General features: G+C 42.3%; 1 pseudogene; it reads right to left on the bottom strand.

The window, feature by feature from the left end:
* Positions 1 to 9,801: 9,801 nt before the first annotated feature.
* On the bottom strand, positions 9,802 to 11,063 carry LOC111163513 (small ribosomal subunit protein uS5 pseudogene; annotated as a pseudogene).
* Between the last annotated feature and the right edge of the window lie 6,577 nt (positions 11,064 to 17,640).

Below are 17,640 nucleotides of genomic sequence, written 5' to 3'. Positions count from 1 at the left end.
TACTTTCTACAGCCTGATAAATTTGGTGGGTTTGGGGGGAAAGGGCTCCTGCAGGGAGAAGATGGTCTTGACATTCCTGCCTTCAGAGGGGGAAAGGGCAGGTTCAGGACTTTTGAGTGATCTAACTCAACAGATATGTACATTTTTCTGACTCCCTGGCATGGCTCTCCACTGGGACAATGTTTCTCTACTGACAGATTTCCAAATGTAACGGGGAAAAAGAAAAAAAATGTATATATTGTTGCTGAAAAAAAAAGAAAAAGGAAGACTTCATTGAAAGCCTGGGGGCATTTCAGAACCAATGTAATCAAATCCATGTCTCTGCTTGAGAATGAGAGTATTTGAGATGTAGTGTGGGTTAGGTAGGTGGGAGTGTGGACAGAGGAAAACACCGTAAACTTGAAGAGCTATGCGTGTCTCTTGTACCACTTTCATGTCTCACCTTGAGGCACTCTCCTTAAATCCCAGGGCCATACATTTTTCTGAACCTCTCTCCTTGACTGATGCCCCAGATGACACTGACTGCTTAATGCCCAGCTGACCAATGAGGATAAAAATAATTTACATAAACTCAACACATCTGATCTGCCACTTGCCTCTATGAAACTCAGTTTCCTTATCTGAAAAATGGGCAGAGCAATGAAACATATCTCATAAGGTTGTTTAGAGAAAGAAATGAGACCCTGCCTAGGGAAAGGTAGGTTGTGCTTGACACAAAACTGTATTCTTTAGCCGTTATTATTATCAGGGGAGAGAAAAAAGTCTCAGGAGAACTCACATGATATAAGAATCCACTTCTCAGAGAGAGAACGCTCCTATACTGTTGGTGGGAATGTACATTGGTGCAGCCACTATAGAGAACAGTATGGAGGTCCCTCAAAAAACTAAAACTAGAGTTGCCATATGATCCAGCAATCCCACTCCTGGGCATATATCCAGACAAAACTATAATTCAAAAAGATACATGCACCCCTATGTTCATAGCAGCACTATTTACAATAGCCAAGACATGGAAACAACCTAAGTGTCCACTGACAGAAGAATGGATAAAGATGTGGTACGTATATACAATGGAATCCTACTCAGCCATAAAAAAGAATGAAGTAATGCCATTTGCAGCTACATGGATGGACATGGAGATGATCATACTAAGTGAAGTAAGTCAGAAAGAGAAAAACAAATACCATATGATGTCACTCATATACGGAATCTAAATATGACACAAATGAACCTATGTTTGAAATAAAAACAGACTCACAGACATAGAGAACAGACGGGTGGTTGCCAAGGGGAAGGGGGTGGAGGAGGATTGGATGGGGAGTTTGGGGTTAGCGGCTGTAAACTGGTATACATATAATAAATGAACAACAAGGTCCTGCTGTATAGCACAGGGAACTATATTCAGTATCCTGTAATAAACCATCATGGAAAAGAATTTTTTTTAAAGTGGGGAAAAAAAGAATCTACTTCTCAGAACCCATTTTGATGAGACTTTGATAGAGACCTGAGTCAAAATTAAGAATAAGAAGCACACATTTTCCAAATTACTTCGAATTGCCCAAAGATATCTTCTATTTTACTGATGGATAAATATGACCAAAAATGTGTGTGTGTTGAGCGAGATTGAGAGATTTCTCACACAAAGTAGATATGACTGAACTGAAACTCAATCTCAATAATTTCCCAAACTCCTACAGTCCAACCAGTTGCCATATTCTACAAACCAAACTCAAACTGGACACTGTGTCCGGCTTCTAATGTCTTGAGCATTTTCTCAAATCTAAATTAGCTATTAAGAATAAAATAAAGAAATATGCAAGTAAATTAATTAAATAAGCAAAGCTCTTGGTGACTAAGATTTCTTCCAAAGGAACATTATAAGTTATTCCAGGTGACACTCTCCAGTCTTTGTCTTATAAATATTCATTCATTCAATAATTTTTAATGAAGCACCTACAATTAAAAGTCCGATATGGTACTCATGCCTCTTAATAACCTGGCCCCATTTAACCCCTTCTTCCCCTCTCATGAGTTCCAGGATTCAGTTGTACCAAATAACTTAATTCACCAAATACTCCAAGGCTTACTTTCACCCATATGCCCAATTTCTTTTGCCTACAGGGTAAATTCTTACACACTGTTAAATTCTCAACTTTGAACTATTAAAAAGAAAATAGCTTAAGTGACTCAAATAGAGCAAAAGACTTGACTTGGCTAATATGCTTCAGGGACCATCTGAACTTGGTAACTCAAGGCGAGGTTGGAATTCTATAGGGTGAGGACAAGGGAGGGGTACATGACTTCAGGAACAGATTGGACATGTAACAGTTTTCACCTTTAACTTCTGTAAAGGTATGGTTGGAAAAGTTAGAGATTTTTCTATTTTATCATGCCTCTTGTGCAGGAGTGTTAGTGATCCCATTCTGATAACTATCCAGCAGTGCATTAAAGAGATTGCAAGCCTTGAGATCTGTCAGTCAAGTTCAGGAAGAGGAGAGGTGGAAAAAATAGGGAGGAGAAAAGATTCAAGGGTCAAAGTCAAGGGGAATGCTCTATTGTGCCTATTTTGTTTTACAGTTCTCCTCTTGGTTAAGTTTAACACCTTTCATTGTTGACTAAATGGGTTAGGAGAGAAAACAAGGTTACAGGGGTGTATAGGACTCAGGAACAGACCAGAGTTGGTTGAAGGGGCTGTTTGTTCTTTGATCTTTAACTCCTTAATCATAGCTTGCACCATCTGTTTGGACAGGGCAATACTGTTGATCTTAATTAATCATGATGGAATACACTTGATGAGGGCTATTTCTAGCAGGAGGAAAAGAAAAAAAAAAAGATCCCTAGCCCTTGGGGGAAAAAATGCACATCCAGGACTGTAGCCCTCTTGGGACTAACCAGGAAAAAATACCCCATCCTCAGCCACCTAAAGCTGATCCATGAGTCCAAGAAGCCAAGACCATGTTGTTCATTTGACAAATGTTCTGGTTGGCTTCACAGATGGTTTGATTCAACAAAAAGATACCAGAAAGTTTTCTGGGAATGTACGCAAAGCAATCATCACTGATGACGTTGCGTGTGCCTCCCGTAGATGCCAGGAGGTTGTCCAATGTCGGCCGATGATGGGAAACTGCCTTCTGGAGTCCCTGCATTTCTCAAGCAACTATGTCAACATTTGTACTGGCAATCTTGGTAGCTTGTGTGACTTGATAAATGATAACAAATACCTCACCCAAAAAATCTGCAACTAATATTGAAGTTACAGTGAAAATTCAATGCTTCCTTCCAAAGATTAGGCCAAAAATAAAAAAGGATGTCTGCTTTCATCACTTCTATTCAATATTGCATTAGCGGTCCTAACAAGTGTAATAAAATAAAATAAAACAAAAGTTATAAAGTTTGAAAGGAAGAAATAAAACTCTACTCACAGATGACAGGATTTTACATGTAAAAACACCTAAAGGATTCTACAAAAAAAATAAATAAATTCTAGAATAAACAAGTAAATTTAGCAAGTTGTAAAAGGTAAAATTAATATACAAAAATCAATTGTATCTCTGAAAACTAGCAAAGAACAATTGGGAAAAATACCATTTACAAAATCATGCAAAATATAAAATACTTATAAACTTAACAAAAGACATGCACCGAAAACTGTAAGATATTGCTAAGAAGGATTATAGAAGACTTAAAATATGGAAACTATGCAATGCTCATGTATTAAAAGACTCAATAGTACTAAGATGTCAATTGTTTCTGCATTTATTTACAGATCCAGCATAATATTTTTCAATATCCATAAAAACATTTTGTAGAAACTGACATGATGATTCTAAATGTATATTGAAATGCGAAAGACTAAGAAGAGCTTGAACAATTTTGAATAAGAACAATTTAGAGGAAAAAAAGTTAAAGGATATACTCTAATTGGATTCAAGATCTACCATAAATTGACAGTAAGAGGATAGACATACAGACCAGTAGAATAGAACAGAAAGTCTAAAAATACATATGTGAACAAATGGTTTTTGACACAGGTGACAAAGCAATCAATAAGAGTGTTTTCAACAACCCCTGATATTAAACAAAACAAAAATCTTCACCACTCCCCCACTCTTATTGGTTGAGCTAGATCACAGACTTATCCCAAAAGCTAAAACAATATTCTAGAAGAAAACATAAGAGAATATCTTCATGACCTTGCAGTAAGCAATGATTTCTTAGAACACAGAAATACTAACTATAAAAGAAAAAAAACAGAACCTGATCAAAATTTTAAATGTCTGTTTATCAAAGGGTGCTAAACATATCATAAATAGGCAAAATGTTGACTGGGATAAAATATTCATAATAAATATATGTGACAGGGCTTCCCTGGTGGCGCAGTGGTTGAGAGTCCGCCTGCTAATGCAGGGGACACGGGTTCGAGCCCTGGTCTGGGAAGATCCCACATGCAGCGGAGCAACTGGGCCCATGAGCCACAACTACTGAGCCTGCGCGTCTGGAGCCTGTGCTCCGCAACAAGAGAGGCCACGACAGTGAGAGGCCTGCGCACCGCGATGAAGAGTGGCCCCTGCTCACCACAACTAGAGAAAGCCGTTGCGCAGAAACGAAGACCCAACACAGACAAAAATAAATTAATTAATTTAAAAAAATTAAAAAATATATATATATATGTGACAAAGAGCTTACATGCTGAATACATTAAAAAGAAAAAGCTCATACAACCCAATTTTTAAAAATGGGCAATAGATTTAATCATATACGTCACAAAAGAAGGTATACCAAAGTTCAATCAACTCAAGAGAGAGTGTTGAACATCATTAGTTACGAGAGAAATGCAAATTAAAACAAATATGAGAGCTTCTGGAAGGATGAGCATATTTATATCTTTATAGGCATATGGGTTATACAGGTATGTGAATTTGTCAAATGTGGTTGATCTGTATGATCACACACTGTGCATTTCATTGTGTATAAATTATACTTCAAAAAAAAGACCTTGGTATATTTTTAAGAGGCATTTCAATGTTCTACAGGTCATCAACCCTCAGAAGAATCAAAATGGAATTTCTGAGCATTGGTTCACATTCTCATCTCTTATTCTAGCTGAAGGTCTGAACAATGTGGTTGGTGCTTAGAATAATGAAATACAGTCCCCAACTTACAGTGGTTAGACCCAGCATGTTTCGACTTTATGATGGTGCAAAAGCAATGTGCATTCAGTAGAAATCATATTTCAAATTTTGAATTTTGATCTTTTCCCCAGCTAGCAACATGCAGTCCGATTTTCTCGTGTGATGCTGGGCAGTGGCAGTGAGCCCCAGCTTCCAGTCAGCCACGAGATCTCAAGGGTAAACAACCACTACCCTTACAACCATGCTGTACCCATACAACCATTCTGGTTTCCACTTTCAGTACAGCATTCAGTAAGTTCCATGAGATAGTCAACACTTTATTACAAAGTAGGCTTTGTGTTAGATGACTTTGCCCAACTGTAGGCTAATGTAAGTGTTCTGAGCATGGCTATGGTAGGCTAGCTATGGTGTTCAGTAGGTTAGGTGTATTAAATGTATTTTTTTTAATTCTCTATACTAACCACTTTTATGCATACATTCTTTTCTTTAAAATAATTTCTATAGATTTATTTATTTTTATTTATTTTTGGCTGCACTGGGTCTCCGTTGCCGCACGCGGGCTTTCTCTAGTTGCGGCGAGCAGGGGCTACTCTTTGTTGCGGTGCGCAGGCTTCTTCTCATTGCGGTGGCTTCTCTTGTTGCGGAGCACAGGCTCTAGGCGCGCGGGCTTCAGTAGTTGTGGTGCGCGGGCTCAGTAGTTGTGACGCACAGGCTTAGTGGCATGTGGGATCCCAGGGAAGTCCCTTAAATGCATTTTTGACTTTTGAGATTTTCAACTTACAGGATGTAACCACAGCATAAGTCAAGGAAGACTAAAGTCACAAGGTCAGAATGTCATTTCTGTGATGGGACTGTAGTGAAAGAGATTCCCTTTTGAAGCTGGCAGAGTCATCCTTTACTAGTCTGGGAAGAGGGCTAGAAGTTGTACCCATCAGTGGGTACTCTTGCTGGAATATAAGTGAACTCTTCCCCAAATGTACAAAGGGGTTGAAGACAATTCACATAACTTGTCTGTCGTAAATATTCCTTCTGCCTTCAGATGACCTATAAAAAACCTTTACTGAAAGTTGATGAGTCTGTTCTGGCTCTACCTCTTTGCCAAGAAATCATATAGAAGAGAAATCAACCCATAAACGTTAAAAAAAAAAATAGACTGGGGGGGGCGGGTACAGATTGTAGAAGATTTAGAACTCTATTCATACCCAGGATGACTTATTTGGCTCTGAGCATGCACCATAAAAAATACAGTGTTATTTTCATACATTAGTTATAAGACAAACTTTCCCAAAATGATGCAGCTCATTAGCTAAGGATATTTCTCAGTAGATTTGTTATATTAAAAAGGCACTGTGTCTACTATGCTAATCAACTATGTTGTACTAAAACTCCACGTAGATTAATTAAATGCATTACTTGCCAAAAGGAATGTGATGTATATACAGCACACACACACACACACACACACACACACACACACACACGAGCCTTATAATAATGGAAGGGTGTAAATTACTAAAAGTCCTCTCTCCCTGAGCCAAATGCTTTTTTAGTTCCTGCCTACGTGATTTTAAACAGAACTGAATGAAACAATCCCTTCACAGCTGAGCTGACCACTTCTGCAAATAATAGCACAATGATATGCTTGTGTCTCTGGGTCTAAAAGCACTTTAGGTGTCTGGCACTAGGGTGAACATTTGCTTCAGATTTTAGTTTTAACCTGGGATTGTAGAAATGAGTCTGTCACCTGCCCTCACAATCTCTCCAAGAAAAATAAATGTCCTAAGTGAAATTTTTGTGCCCACCAAACCCCCAGCCCATTCAGGGCAAATACTCGCGACTTGAGTTTAAGAATCTGTAAGAGAAAGAACTAAGGTCACTAATCATTCCCTACTCCTCCCTTCCCCTAAAAATAAGTTGATCAGGCAGCTGGATTGTCAAGAATCGTCCTTTGCAGTAGAACTCCACCCCGCACTCAAGGCACACAGAGGGAAGAAGACCCCAGAGATGGGGCTGGACAGGGCAGAGACACTAGTTCCCGCATTTCTTTGTCACATCCTTGTTGAATGACTTTGGACAAGCTAGTTAATCTCCCTGTGCCTAGTTTTCTCATTTGTAACTGAGACTGTTGTGAGGGTTACATGAGTAAATTTCTGGGAAGTGCTCAGAGCCGCCTAGCACAGAGGGCTAAAACATTCTTAGCTTCTGCAGTCCTGAATGCCTTGGCCTCCCCCTCTGTCCCGTAACCTACATGGTCTCTAGAAGACCTCCCAGCTCTAGCATCCCAGGACCATTTGGCCATTCACTGCATTCACTCCCCCAGGCCACCATCCCCACCGCAAATCTCACACCTGGAAGCTTACAGAAGTCCCCTTCTCTGAGTCAAATGTCACTCCACCTACTTCCAGGATACAGCTGGTATCATTTCCTGATTGCAGGAAGTGATGTGTTGTTGTGTTTAAGAACGTAAGATTTGGGGGTTTCCCTGGTGGTGCAGTGGTTAAGAATCTGCCTGCCAATGCAGCGGACACGGGTTCGAGCCCCGGTCCAGGAAGATCCCACATGCCACGGAGCAACTAAGTCTGTGCGCCACAACTACTGAGCCTGCGCTCTAGAGCCCAGGAGCCACAACTACTGAAGCCCACGCGCTTAGAGTCCATGCTCTGCAACAAGAGAAGCCACTGCAATGAGAAGCCTGAGAAGCCTGAGTACTGCAACCAAGAGTAGCCCCTGCTCACCGCAAGTAGAGAAAGCCCGCGAGCAGCAACGAAGACCCAACGCAGCCAAAATAAATAAATTTATATATTTTAAAAAAAGAACATAAGATTTGGAATGAGACAGAACTGCTTTCGTTAATCAGCTTTGTAACTTATCAAGAGACTTTGGGAAGGCATCTCAGAGCCTCAGTTTCCTCTTTGGTTAAATGGAGATAATAAGAGTTCTGGCATCAGACTGCTATTGGAAGGATTACATTTTCTACATGTGAATGTAGAAAATATTTGGCACCGTGCATTTTAAGCATTCCCTAAATAATCTAAAAATACATAATAATAGCAGTGGTAGCACTGCCAAAAGAAATAAGCATTCATGCACTCCAGACAGAAATAAAAACATAGAAATTTAAGGAAATATAAATACCGATGCTTGAAGGGATGACAGGTAGTGTAATAAAGTATTGAACCCAATTCTGTCATTCTATAGCTTTGTGACCTTGGGCAAGTTTCCTGTGAGCCTCAATTTCCCTATTTGCAAAATTTATACAATGTCACCTACCATAAGCATTGGGCGCTTATCACGTAGGAGGCATGAGCTATATGGAATCTGATGTAGTTAGTCTCAAGGACGTACTTCGGTCCACTGCTGTCGGTCCCGTGCCATGCATGGCTTAGGGTTTCCATGTGGGAATAACTTCCTGGCATAGAGACATTACTGAAGGATCCACTGACATTGGTGAACAGCAAGAGCAGGAAACACTGACATGTAAAATCAAAGAGTAAACTTTCTGGAACGTGGACAGGAACGCATAGGAGAAAAGAGGTTATGAACAAGTCAGTCAGTCTTGCTGGCTGTTCTTGCCCCGTTACAAGGGTGTGTTCATGGCCCTTTCTGCTGCTCGTGGTAAGTCATTCTTGAAAGTAAAATAAGCACTAATGAGTTTACATGCATAGCATATGCAAATACTATGAGTGGTGTTCCAAGAAATAGCAAATTTTGGAAGCAAAATAAGTCGTTAAATAGTCCATTTCAACGTGTAATTCTTCGTAGGGCTGTGAATCTTGCTAGGAGCTATAATCACTGCATTATTCAAATACTATCCAATAATGTGCACTTGTGTATTCCAGGGTTTGATTATTCACTGTAGGCTACAGAGGTTTGTAAGACAAAACATACTTGGATAGATATATAGCGATAGAAAGACAGAAAAATAGATATGGATAGATGATAGATAGATATAGATAGATAGATAGATGATAGATAGATAGGATGATTTATCTCTAAGAAGGGAAGGGGCGGGCTTCCCTGGTGGCGCATTTGTTAAGAATCCGCCTGCCAGTGCAGGGGACACAGGTTCGAGCCCTGGTCTGGGAAGATCCCCACATGCCGCAGAACCACTAAGCCTGTGCACCACAACTACTGAGCCTGCGCTCTAGAGCCCGTGAGCCACAACTACTGAAGCCCGCGCACCTAGGGCCCGTGCTCCACAACAAGAGAAGCCACCGCAGTGAAAAGCCTGCACACCGCAATGAAGAGTAGCCCCCGCTCGCCACAACTAGAGAAGGCCCACGCGCAGTAACAAAGACCCAATGCACCCAAGAATACAAATAAAATAAAATAATTTTTTTTTAAAAAAGGGAAGGGGCACATATATGAAACAACATGAGCCCTAACACCCAACTTTGGGTGTTAAAACCAACCCAAGATGTGTTTGGTCTCTTCCTTAACAATTCGACCAATGACAATACAAAAGGAAAGGCATTTTTCCACGTCTGGACCATTTTGTCACAAAAGAAAGATCAGGATATTGGATTGGGCACTGAACGTCTTGCGCTTTAAAGTTTCAACTTAAGAATGATAATTTTAAAATATTAAACATCTGAGGAATTATCTCTCCATTTTAAAAGTGATTTTTTTTTTAAACTGGCTTCATTCACTTTATTTTTCTCATAGAAAACTATGTTGTGGCTACAGCTGGAGCCTCGGTCCTCTGCATGGAAACTCTGATGTGGGTCTTTACAAGATGGTCAGTGAATTCCTGATACGGAGACTTGGTGAACACCGTCTCTTTCCAGAGATCAGGAGTGAGATAACTGTAGGTCTTGGAAATGGCATCGAAAGTGGTCTTGGCGAAGTTGCCCAGCGTGGCGGTGCAGCCCCTGGCAGAGGTGTAGCGGCTGTCAATTCCAGCCATTATCAGTAGCTTCTTGGGCACAGGGGCTGAAACGATGCCAGGGCCCCTGGGGGCAGGCATGAGGCGCACCAGCACAGAGCCACGGCGGCCAGTCACCTTGCAAGGGACGGTACGGGGCTTGCCAAGCTTGTTCCCCCAGGAGCCTTGCCGCACGGGGACAATGGAGAGCTTGGCCTGAATGACGGCCCCACGGATGGCAGTGGCTACCTCCTTAGAGCACTCGACACCCAAACCAACATGTCCGTTGTAATCCCCAACGGCGACAAATGCCTTGAACCCGGTCCGCTGGCCAGCACGGGCCTGCTTTTGCACAGGAGTGATCTTCAAAACCTCATCCTTGAGGGATGCCCCCAAGCAAACGTCAACGATCTCAGGTTCTTTGATGTGCAGAGACAAGAGACAGATCTCCTCCAGGGACTTGATCTTCATGTCCTTGACCAGGCGGCCCAGCTTAGTGATGGGGAGCCACTCCTTGCCCTCGGCCTCACCTCCGCGAGCTCCGTGGCTTTCAGCCCTGGCCCCGGACGCCGCTGACAAAGCCTCCATGGAAGCCACCGCTGCCTCCCATTCCAGGGCCCCCGGGGCCTCCGGGCCCATCGGCAGCACTGACATCATCCATTTGGTGTCTTTCCGGAGAAGAAGAGCTAAAAGTGATTCTTATTTGAAATTTATTTTTGCTGACGATTTCTATGATGAAATGTCTGTATCAGGAACTCTTACATATTATTGAAATATCTAACCTTGTCACAATATATCAGTTCCTAAAAATGCATGATAATGCATTTTTGTTACAGAAAACCTCTAAGCCATCTCCTATAACCCTATCGGTGAAAAAAAATTATCCACTTTTTATCATGATGGTCATCTGTTATTGTTTTTAAAAAACACATAATAGCGTTATAAAAAGTATAGAACGACTTATGGGAAATTCCTGAGGATTTCTAGGAATTTCATCTTCTTTTTCCCCAAGTCCCTAAGATGAAGCTATTGAGATTAAGTCATATGTTCACCTAATAAGTGTTCATTTTGCACAAGCTAGGTTGTCTACGGTGAGAACCAGCTTTCTGTCTGATGGTAGAGACAGGCATTAAATAAATGTAAAAATAAGAATTAGAAATTGTGCTGGACATGTGTAGTAGAAACTGTGATGGGGACGACAGCTCGGCTCACAAATGTTCCCCAGCGACTGCGTTTGTGCTGCCTCCTCCCCTTCTCCGCGGGGAGGGCTCTGTCACAGGGTCAAATGGAGCAGCAGGCCCCCACCACCTCACCCAAGTGCAGACACCTGATGCAAACTGGCCAATCAGAATGCTCCATATGCTGGACCCCAGTGATTGGTCCAGAGGTGGTCATGTGACTGAAATGTGGGCCTCACGGTCCTTTCCTGGGGTTTTGGGAGCTGGAGCGTAGAAAGAGGGTCCTTCCCTTTTCTTCTGAAAACTACGCAGCTGAGAGCCCAGAGCTATAGCAGCCATCGTTCCAGCCCAAGGATAAAGCTATTATTATTTGAGAGGTCAAGTGCTCATACATAGAAAGGTGAAGGATGAAAAAAGAAGAGAGAATATTGATCCCATTCTATTCTGTTTCCTATCATGGTTCCCATTATTACATGAACCACTCAGCCTTTCTTTTAACTGAATGCAGATAAAATTAGGCTTCTGCCAATCCAGATATTTTTTACCAATAAAGAATCAGGGAAGTATTACATGCCATGAAAGAGAACCAGAGGGCTCAGGTACACTCTTTGGGACTTCTACATCCAGTGGGGGAGAAGGCAAGCAGACCGTGATGAGGTGATGTTTTCCTACTGACAGAAGCGCAGGTTACTGAGATTAAACGAAGGGGCGTCCCTGTTGGGTAGAAACTCCCACTCTGTGCTTCATTTCTGGGCCCTCACTGAGAACTGGCCTCGTGCCAGTGCTAGGAAGATACACCCACAATTCCATTCAGCTCTTGCCTCGGTAGAGGCTTGGGGGCCTTCAGTGAAGAGTTTCTGAGCCTCGAAGTTTGAAGAAATGCACCCGTATATGGCGGTCGGAGCCATCCTGGGGCATAAAGGGGGAGGCCCTGGAGGTAGGAACTGAGCCCCAGAGGCCTGCATTTGACCAATTAGAAGACATTCCACTTTGCTCCCCTTTGTTATTCACTCACTCGGGATGACTTGGTTTCAAGGTGGCCCTTTGGAGAGCTGGGCAAGCTTTCAGGCCGGCTTCTTTGTGAACAGTTCGGCTGCCCAAACCAAACGTGAAACAAAGCCGATCTTGGTGCTCCGGCTTAATGGGAAACCTGAGCCATCTGTGGGTGTTCCTTCTAGTTGATTTGCTTCTTTGGCAAGTATTAAACAGCCTCTTAAAGATCCAGAGAAATTATGAAAATGGGTATTAACATTAAAATCAGAGTACAATTAGAACATTTCACTGTATAATTGTTTGGCAGGACCTGCAAGGAAACAGAGGATTTCCAGCTCTGTGATTTACTGCTCACAGGTCTGACTTTTCAGAATCTCCAGGGCCAGAAACACAGTCTGGGAGTGGGGCCCCTGACATGACAATACAATTGGACCATGGTTAGAAACTTATACCGTCTTTGTCTGATTCCTGGCAAACCTTCTTTTGAGCAGTCGCATCGGCTTTATGGAAGCCAACCAGAGCTCGATCCAGATGAAGGGAACATGCAGAGATGTTGGAGAAACCTTTGTGCCACGCTCCCGTGTCTTTGTCAGAAAAAGTATTCTGCGTCCGCTTGTAATTAGCACTGCGACAGGCGTCAGAGAAAATGGCTAATTGCTGACATGGCCCACAGTGCTTTGTAAGTAAACACCATATTGGAATAGACATGCAAGTAATTGTGCAACACTCCAATTAAGCATGTTCAAAATGAAAATGGGGATGGGGTTAAGGTATCAGAGCTGCACTGCCAAAATCCTTTTTTTTTTTTCTCTAAGAAATAATAAATGACTCACCTCTTGAATGTCACCAAGCTGTTTCCAAGCATCGCTTGGCTCCCGGCCTGAGGCTGCACTGTTTCTGGGAAGTTTTGAGTTGCTGGACCAAAAGCCTCTTATATATATTCCAGACCCAACGTCTTCCTTGGCTCTGGTAGCATATATTATGGACGAGGCTTACATTCCTTCTTACCAGGTCACAGCCCCACACCCCAGCTTCTGCAGGTTTTTGCTGCTCGTCACTCAGAGCTGTACCCTTCCCTGCAAAATGAACTTCACTGGCAGGAGCCACCACCTTGAGGATGCTTAGAGGACTGTGCACACTTTCCCACCGGAGTGATGCTCACGCAATGTCTAAGTGATGTGTGTGTCTGTCAGCCCAGTCCCCTTTCCTGGTGGTGGGAAAACTTGCTGGTACAACCAACAGTCCAGAGATCCTTGTGGGATCAGTTGTGGCTAGGCTTCTCCAGAAACCCCATCTCTGTCTAGCCTTCTGCCTTCCCCTATTCTCCTTCCCTCATCCTTTTGTAAGTTTCTCTGCGTTCCTTCACTCAATAAGTCACTTGCCCAGGGAGAGAAGGGAAGCCAATGTAAGACGACTATCATTTACCTTAACATTGAGGTTTGAACTAAGTATGGTAGACTTTCATTTTGTTTGGTTTTTTTCATCAGGGTGGACATCACAAAAATGCAACAGAAAGTGATTCTAGAAGTTTCAGAGGCAAAGAAAAACAATAAAGTAGGCTGAGGATTGGAACTCCACATTTGGGGACACAGCAGTCAGCTCAACTAAGCAAGTATTTATTCAGTGCTTTGAGCAAGTCAAGACAGGCACATAAGAATGAGGCATCCCATGGGCTTCCCTGGTGGTGCAGTGGTTGAGAGTCCGCCTGCCGATGCAGGGGACACGGGTTCGTTCCCCGGTCTGGGAGGATCCCACATGCCACGGAGCGGCTGGGCCCGTGAGCCATGGCCGCTGAGCCTGCGCGTCCGGAGCCTGTGCTCCGCAACGGGAGAGGCCACAACAGTGAGAGGCCCGCGTACCACAAAAAAAAAAAAAAAAAAGAATCAGGCATCCCAAATGTAGTTTCTGCCCCTGAAGGAGTGAATTATGTCCTGAGGTAGATGGACACACAAAGAAATAAGATGACACCAACATTTATTGAGCACGTACTACATACCAAATATTACACCTTTGTAAGACACTATTGAATTGAATTCTTATGAGAAGGCTCTGGAGTGATTTATATTGTCACCACTTTGCAAATGAAGAATAAATAAATTAGGTTTACAGAGGTTAAGCCACTCTGCCAATGTCACTCAGCTAGCAACTGTTGGAAATGTGGCCATCAGGAGCCCTGGCAGGTTTATTAACAAGGGAATGATGAGATTAGATGAGGCACACAGAGGTTACAGAAGAGAAAAGATGGCCTCACAGCTCTAAGTCCCATGAGCAAGACAGCAGACCCAGAAGAGGACAGAAGCATTTCACTGTGTAATATCCAAACTGGCTCACATCCCTGATAAGCCAAAGACACTGGGCAAAGCTTGTCTGCTTCCCTTTCAACGTTAGAGTCTCGTTGCTTCTACTGGGAAAACTAATAACATAACAAATGAAACTATTGTTCGGTTTCATTAAAAATAAATCTGATAAGATGGGCAGAATTGAATTAACCAATCTCGACTGAGTTCTCATTATTGGAGCAAATGGAATATTCTCTCTAATAGAATAAGTCCTGGTTCATTTTGGTTTGCTATTGCTTTGGTTTCCAGCCTTTGGCTCTAGGCATCCTCACGCTCATGTTAGTATGATCAGGTCAGCGTAATTGATCAGCATACTAGATCTGGCAAGGGTTCTGGATGGATCAGCATAACAGATGCAACGGCTTCGGTTACCCTTGGCAGATGAAAACTGTACTCCCTTCCAAGGAAGTCAGATTTAGGACCCTAAAGCTCACAAAAGAGAAAAGGCCCTTATTCTACACAGGGTGAGGTTGGGCTTGAATCCTGTGATGAACTGCCCTTGGAGTCAGAGATGGGGAAAACAGACATTCGCTGTGCCCGCTTGTCTTGGCTGGCTCTAATTGAAGTAAACGCCAGCAATGCTTCTATTCCTTTGCGCTGGCTGGAGTTCAAAGGCTAAAGACTGAAGAGCAAAGAGGCGCGTGCAGGTATTTTTGTGGATCCACACAGATCCACACAAAGGCACATGCACATTTGCATCATTTTCCCAACAAAAGGGATTTGACACAGCTTATAAATAAACACAGAAACACAAGATGGAAAAACTGAAGAAATCGAGATCAAATATGGAACAGAATAGAGAAATAATATCAACTGATTAATAAATATAGCTCAGGCTGGGCGGCTGAATCACTTTTTGGAGGGGAACTTTAACTTTTGCTCGAAACCCACTAGTGAACATGGAAATACACACACACACACACACACACACACGCTTATATATAATCAGTTCATGATTTGTGTCAATCACTGGATGAAACCAAACAGGTGTTAGGAGAAACACAGTTTCTTCCGGTCCTAACGACTGAAAGCATTTTTTAAAATTGTGCAAGTGCTTATCAGGAGGAAACTGAATTAAAGTGTGAATGAATGAATGAATGAATGAGCAACTAATGTGTCATAGATGGCCACGCCATGAAAAGTCATCCTTGTAACGACATTTCATGGAGTATAATCTGTAAAAATACTGAATCACTATACTGTACACCGGAAACTAATATAATATTGTGAATCAACTATACTTCAATAAAAAAGTCATCTGGTGCAACCTCTCCAGCCCCCGACAATTCCAGTGCTTGGAAGCCTCCTCTTAGGGAGCCAATGATACAGCCCACACTGCTTTCTGAGACAGACTCTGCTCTGAAGTTCTGTCTATTGAGGTGCATTTCTGTCATTACAGCAACACAGTTTGGGGTGGGTCTGTGTGTAAAGGAAGAAATACAGGCTTTGTCCTCAGATCTGAGTTCAAATTGTGCATTTGCTACTTTCCAGCTGAGTGACCATGGGGATGTGACATCACCTCTCTGAGTCTCTGTTTCCGCATCTATGACACAAAGGTTCCTAGCAGCCATTGGACCACAAGGATTAGATACAAATGTGTGAGTTTAGTGTCTGGTTGCATGTAGGTGAGCAATGTGGGTTTATTCTTTCAGTTCACTCACAACATGTTGATTAAACATACGTGAGCCGCATCTAGGGACTAAGAATGCCTTTCTATTTGTATAAACGAGGCAGGTCAAGCTTCTAACCTACCAGAGTTGATAAGACCCTGTATGGGCCGGTTTCATTCATGTTGTCCACATACAGAAACTTCACACACATTTACTAACAAGCTTGCCTCTGCAATGAGAGCGGTTGGGTGGCATCTTTTTATTCTCATTGTCTGGTCTGAGTCTGACAAACCTTCTGTTTCTAACTGTTTAGTCGGGAAGCTAAACACAAGACAGTGGATTGCACACTGGCTGGGTTGGCTGGGAGTCTAGCCCTATGAAGAGTTGACCTCAAATTAGCTCTTCATCACTTTGCTGTGGTTTAGATAAACCCCAGTGGGATTGCTCTGCTCAGTTGCACTGCTGGCAATTTCAGTAAAATAAATGTTTTAGTTTTTACAATTTAGTCCCAGACAGCCAAGAAGGTAGTTTTCCCTTGAAGTTTCTCCTAATAATTATAAAAGGAAAGAAATGAGACAAAACAATCTGGGTCAATAGGATCAAAAGGTACCTCTCCCCTAGTTTTGTTTTTTTTTTTAAACATGAAAACAGCCTCTGTTTGGTTATTGAAGGATTTAACTTAAGTCCTCCATGGATGATACCTAAATAAAGAAATAAATTTTGGCTACATTGTGATGTAGTGTAGACAAGTTATGGAGACAACTGAAGAGACTTCAGTTTTCAGTCTATTTCCCTATTAGGACTCCTCTGTGTTTCAGACTTTGGAATTGATATGTTTGCAGCCAGGTGAAGACCCATACATGGAACTAGGAATAAGTATAATCATGATGCCGGTGATAATGATAAAGATAACAACTCTGAAGATGATAAAAGCTGCTACTTATCAAGCATGTTATATTTGAGAAAGCGCACATGAGAAGCTTTACAGTGTTCAGACCCCCTCACCAACCCTGGGATTGGCACCATGATGAGAAAACTGACTCACAAAGACGTCAAGTAAGTGGTTCCAGAGAGGGCTGCTAATAAGGCTAAAAGGGAAGAATAACTAAACCTCTACACCAACTCAGACTTGCCATTGGCTCATTTCAGGACCTTGGGCAGGTCAACTCTCCTCTTTGGACGTTGGTTCCCCATAGGTAAAAAGAAGAGTTTGGGCTACCAGATGGTTAATTCCCTTCCACCTGTGATAAATAATGATTTAGAGTTTCTTTCAGTTTCTGTGATGCAATTAAAGTGGGCTGTCACCAAGCTTAAACGTTTTCAGTCATCCAGATTCAGAGTAACCATTAGATGTTAGGAAACGATCCATTATTTTAAAAATTTGGATTCCCTCACCATATGGAAAAGCATATGGGGCGCGGTGCTATTTTCCAGTACGGGAAGTTTTCCTTCTGAGGCAAGAAAGAAGCCCAGGACTTCCCTGGTGGCACAGTGGTTAAGAATCCGCCTGCCGATGCAGGGGAC

This window comes from Delphinapterus leucas, chromosome 15 (genome assembly GCF_059928025.1).
Source record: "Delphinapterus leucas isolate spDelLeu-1000000601 "Yukka" chromosome 15, BTC_Dleu_Yukka2, whole genome shotgun sequence".
NCBI classification, from domain to species: domain Eukaryota; kingdom Metazoa; phylum Chordata; class Mammalia; order Artiodactyla; family Monodontidae; genus Delphinapterus; species Delphinapterus leucas.
The sequence above is the reverse complement of the archived record's forward strand: the minus strand, read 5'-3'. Positions and strand labels throughout refer to the sequence as shown.